We start from the raw sequence: 5,427 nt of genomic DNA, 5'->3' as shown, positions 1-5,427 counted from the left end.
CAACAGGATGTCAGTCGGTTCTCGGTCAAAGGGAGGTAGCAATAGATGGCTCCCAAAGTTCAGATGCAGTAATGCCGGGAGCAACTCGCTCGTCAACGGTAGAATCGGTCAAAACTAACTGTAAACCGGTTTATTTTATTCCATCCCGTAACAAACCCTGAAGCTACCTATACGTCTGTTAAATACGGTTGAGTCAGGCCGTTGATTTATTTCACAACGGCAGACTATCGTTCTCAGAATAAGCCAATGCGGTATTGCGGAATTAAAACTGGGTACTCTAGGAATCAGGGGTTCTCCCCCGACGAGAATTGTAGAAACTCGTTGAATAAGTAGCAGCGTTACCTCTGGTCGACAGAAACCAGCGGTCGAGTGACACTATTATCAGATAAACAGATCCCGAGACCTTTTGGCTCTGCGAACACCGTAAAGTTCCTCAAACTGACTCGGGGATAGTGAACGCGTAAGTCGGAGAAGAAGTATTTTATCTTTTTAAAATTGCACATATTATTTTGACAGAGAAGAAGCGGCAAGAAAACATTACGGATCTCCGTTAAGGATATTCTTTAGCCCTCATGACTGCAAGACGAGGCCGAAACAATATGCACAAATCCCGGCCAGGGACAGGATTGCCTAGGATCTATGACCTAAGAAGGGAAAGGATGGCCTCGAGAAGTTCTTTGGGTGTTCGGTTTATCTACGGATGCAGAATGACGTGACATGTTCCCAAAGGAGCTCTTCCATGCCAAAGTTTTTGCTGGAAAGTGGTATTTCTATATCACAAAAAAAGTATACTTCATTGCACAATTTGTTTCGTTACACCAGGCGTCATCTGGTACATGCTTAGTACGAATCTCAGCGGGAGGGTGGCAGGGCCACGTTCTTGCACATTGGACAAGCATTGGTTCGCGTAAGCCACCTCGCAATGCAACTGGTGTGGAACTTGTGGATGCACGGCAGTGTCGCCACCTCTTCCCCGATCCTATAGTCTTGCTGCAGAATCAGAGAGAGACACGCACATTGTGAAAAAACATTGTTACGATAGGAACGCAAAGGAAACAGCACGGTTATTCTTTTACCAAGCAAACGGAGCAAGAGTCCGCATCTTTTCCGCAGGCGGGCGAGTAATTTACTGACCATAGAAGCCGCAGGATGTCTTCTTCCGTCCGCCCAGAGCCGGCTACTCGTTTCACCTGGATCAAGAGCACGCGTGAACGCGGTAAGACCTGACCGCGGCGGACGAGAGAACGAACCCATTCTAAGCGAAGAAAAATACGCATCGTGGGTCTCTTGCCTGAGAGTGTGGTCGGTCACCATTCGAGCCATCCGCAAGCTCGTTGCGATGGCGTCGTCGACTGTGGCGTTGACCACGTATGTCGACGGCAGAGATGCCGGGATTTCCTCGACATGGATAATCTCCTGCATGCCAAACATACAAGCCAAGAAACATTATTAGATAAATGTATCGTTTACTCGCGTGTCTGGACAGCTATCGGGCGGAAAGAGATCTTTCTTGAGACGGCAATGACTGATCCTCACATCGGCATGGGCTATCCTCTGTGCTCGGCGGCGGCTGGACACCCCTGCGCTTCTGTGCGCAGATCCGCCGTTGCCGCGGTGGAAAATCGGTGCAACACTTGAACTCCCTGGAAACAGAGCCACCGAGAAAACCAAGTTAAAGAAGAAGACCCAGGACGAGAAACCCCATTGGAGTATAGCTTGGACAGAAATCCCGACATCGATCTTCAGATCCACGCTCACGCCGCTTCTCACCCTCACGTAGATTGTGCAGTCGTCTTCCTGCGGGCTGAAATAAATATCATTCGGACGTCAATAAACACGAAAACAACAAAAAAGAAGGGGGGAGAAATTAAAAGAGGGACGGGTGTTGGATGAAATTAAAAGTTGAAGAGGAAATGGGTCGCGGCCGGATCGACTATCCTCGTTCGTCATAGGACGATGAGAAAGATGTGAAACTAAGGTATTAAGATTGTGCAACGCACGTGCGTGAAAGCCCTGCTCCATGGCAGTCGTGGAAGCAGATGGATGTCGTCTCTCTTGGTTTGCTCTTGCTGTAGTTCTCCCACGACCAGGCGCAGGTATGAACAAAGGAAAGAATGGAGGAGGAAGTGATGAATGATGGGGAAGAATACGCAGAGAGGGGAAACTGAGAAAAGATGAATCAGTGCGCACTGCTTGAAGACATGGAAAAGGGAGACAATGTGCAGATTTATAGCCTAAGTTCAACCGTTTCCGGTAACTAACGCACGGAAAGGCCGCGCTCTCCTCCTCAAGTGTCCCCAATTTCTTGTTTTGAATAAGTCAGGAGACTATGCGCCCGCCAAATGTTTTAAGGCCGGCAGCTACGTAGCACCGTTGGATCATTTTTCGCATGGTTTTGTCAAATTTTGAATGACCGTTTTAATTGACTATTCATCGACGTAACGAGATTAGCTCGTAATATTTAAATATGGCATCCAGTGATTATGAGAGCGATGTTGAAAATTATATCGACCTAGCGTTGAGGTAACCTCTTATTATTTGTTTCCGCCTCCACCGATTTCGCTTTTATCGTTGCATTCTGACTATGAAGCGGTGAGTAAATAGTTAGAAATCACAAAATAATATATTTAAGTAAAATGTTAAATTAGGAGTTATAAAACTAAAATTATTGGGGCCGTCTCCTTATATCTACCCATGGGAGCCGGTACTTGTATTACGAAAATGAATAACCTATTCCCGCTAAAGTCGACCATACTTTCTCCTCAGTTAAGACATTTGATCCATTGGCTTGCAAGTTCGGGGGTTGTACGTAAGAGGCACTAATTGAAATTACGACACGATTTCAATTAGTTTTATTTATTCGAATTCCATCCGATTTTCCCTTGGCCCTGCAAGTTCGCCGGATATACCTGACGCCAACTAAGTCAAAAATTTTTGTGGACTGCTATCTGGATTTTCTCGGTGGATTTCCGTTATTTTTATCGATTCACCTTACATATCTCGTCAAGAAATCTCGAATACCTTGTGAAGGGTCCGATTTGGCATGAAACGCAAATATTTTGTCATCCTATTGTATTATAAATTAATATAATTTTGTTGTGAGTCTGATTCAAACAAGTCACATTAAAAGGGTGTTATAGTAGGACAGGACGATGATCTAAATGATTATCAGTATTAAGCTTCGTCATAAAAATTTGGATACGAAACGACGAAACTTGGTGCTATCCGTTTTATTTGAATTTGTAAGACGTTTTCAGCCAAGTTTATATAGCGGATGGATGACCAAGATTCAAGTAGCTATAAGTTTTTTGTTTTTTTTTTAATTTGTGTTACTGGCCATGATCTGATTTAGATAATCTGTAAAAAGTATACTAGTCATCAGTTTGGACAGTATATTCGAAGAAATGATCTGTCCATTATATCAAATCTAGACCATTCGCGCCTATATATATATATATATATATTGCTCAAAGAATTTGAGTTATGGAAAAAATATAATTTTAACCTTTGGAATTTTCAACGAGTCAATAAGCATATATTCTTAACGTAACGAAGAACTTCAAAAGCTTTCTTATATTTATTTTTAATTAAATTAATGAAACAGAATCACAGTTGACTAAAAGATCATTTACGCTATTGACAACAGTTTATCGGCCGTTGGAAATACAGGAAAATATTAAAACAGAGCAGCACATGAATGGCCTCGTGCACCAAAAGGTTATATCTGGAAAGACATGGAGGGTTATAAAATTAATGAGAAGACTACAAATGGTGTGATTAAACACAAATTTGATCGTGTCGTTAGAATTGAGTCTGATACTATTAAACTTTTTATTCCCTTGTGCAAAATATAGAATGTACATAATGAGAAAATGGGTTGATCCATATGGAGGAGCTGGGTATAAACTTGTAAATACTGTCTCTTTGTCTTGATTATAACTTTTTGAAGAAAAGGAAAACTGCCAAATTACTTATATGCTTTTTGTTATGTTATTTTCAGAATACTAGGATTGTTTCATATGTTTCTATTGGTCAGAATTATAGTTTGCACACCGTAGTCTGAGATGAAGTCAAAATCCATTTGCAGACCACAACTATATAAGATTAAAACATATACTCGTATGTTTTCATAACTTGAGGAGGCTATCCTTAATTCAAAATCAAAACCAGATCGGCGAATATTTTTACTTTCAAAGACGTGATATTCTGTATAGAGCATTAAGTTTTATAACAATCCAGTCAATATTCAATGTAGAAGTTAGAGGTAGCGATGTAGTTTGATAACGCGGCAAAACTAGGGAAATGGATCTATTTACTAGATATTAAATTTATCTTCAAACCTGAAATGATAAATGTGATAAGGAACATAACAGAATGTTGTCCTAGTGCTTATGTATTAATCTAGATTGAAGTCAAGTGTTCTTCGCCTCCAACGAAACCCTTTCTGAACTAATTTTAACAATCCAATGGAAAGAGGACGAAGGGACAAAACTACCCTGAAAATGTCAGGTCAAACCAATTGCTGGATCTCAATATATCAAAGTTTGAAAATTGACGATTTCTAGGTGTCCCTTTATTTTTTCTCTGTCCTACAGCCGCTGCCAGCGCATTCAGGATTCCTGTGTATTGATTCATGAACAACATACATTCGCAACCATCTCCACCATTGGTCATTTTTTCTCATGAAACTCTTACGACCTCGTGTTATCTGTGAAAAATCCAAGGCGTTAAATTGCAAGAAACATAGACAGAGATATAGAGTAAGAGATTAATATACCTGATCAAAGGTGGCGGTCATGCTAAGTCTCAACTTTTCTTGCTGCTGGTCAAGCCATTCATTGCATAAGGTAAGTAAGTTCGTTACCAGCCTAATAATTCCACGTGTTGAAAATCGGGTTGTATTTAATGCAGGAAAAGGACGCCATTTTTATTTTGATTTAAATGCTAATGGAAGCTCTCTCACTCCTGTCTTGTGTCCTACAAAGCTAAAGAAAAGCACTTATTAACGCATAATTGGCCTGCAATATAGGACTAAATCCAATGTTTGTAAACTGAACTTGAACATGGCACAGCAAAATGACATGTATACTATATAAAATATTATTAAAAGCTCAAACAAATCAAAAATATCATTTATGCATGACTGAATAATTTTCAGTTGAACTAAGTGGCTGAAAATTTGAGAAAAGTACAAAAACAATCCTTATAAAACTAGTGTCTCTACTCATGGAAACAAATGTTCTTTGGCTCATAGAATCCACTTTTCCCCAAAATAATGTCAGAAAAATTGGCAAAAATAGCGTTCAACTCATAGAAATTCATAATTTAGAATGAAGGTTATTTTAACTAATTTATATATTGACAACATGCAAAATTGTAATGTAATATGTATGTATGTATATATGCAAAATTTTGAAAGAGGAAGAG

At 40.1% G+C, this 5,427-nt stretch overlaps 1 long non-coding RNA gene across 1 annotated transcript; it reads right to left on the bottom strand.

The window, feature by feature from the left end:
• Nucleotides 1-966: 966 nt before the first annotated feature.
• Nucleotides 967-1,366, bottom strand: LOC144700428 (uncharacterized). Its single transcript, XR_013580757.1, has 3 exons — nucleotides 1,292-1,366; nucleotides 1,077-1,190; nucleotides 967-990 (listed from the first exon to the last, which is right to left on the bottom strand). It is a non-coding gene; the product is annotated as an uncharacterized LOC144700428 (long non-coding RNA).
• Nucleotides 1,367-5,427: the final 4,061 nt, after the last annotated feature.

This window comes from Wolffia australiana, chromosome 3 (assembly GCF_029677425.1).
Source record: "Wolffia australiana isolate 7733 chromosome 3, ASM2967742v1".
NCBI lineage: Eukaryota > Viridiplantae > Streptophyta > Magnoliopsida > Alismatales > Araceae > Wolffia > Wolffia australiana.
This window is presented reverse-complemented; position numbering and strand designations above follow the sequence as displayed.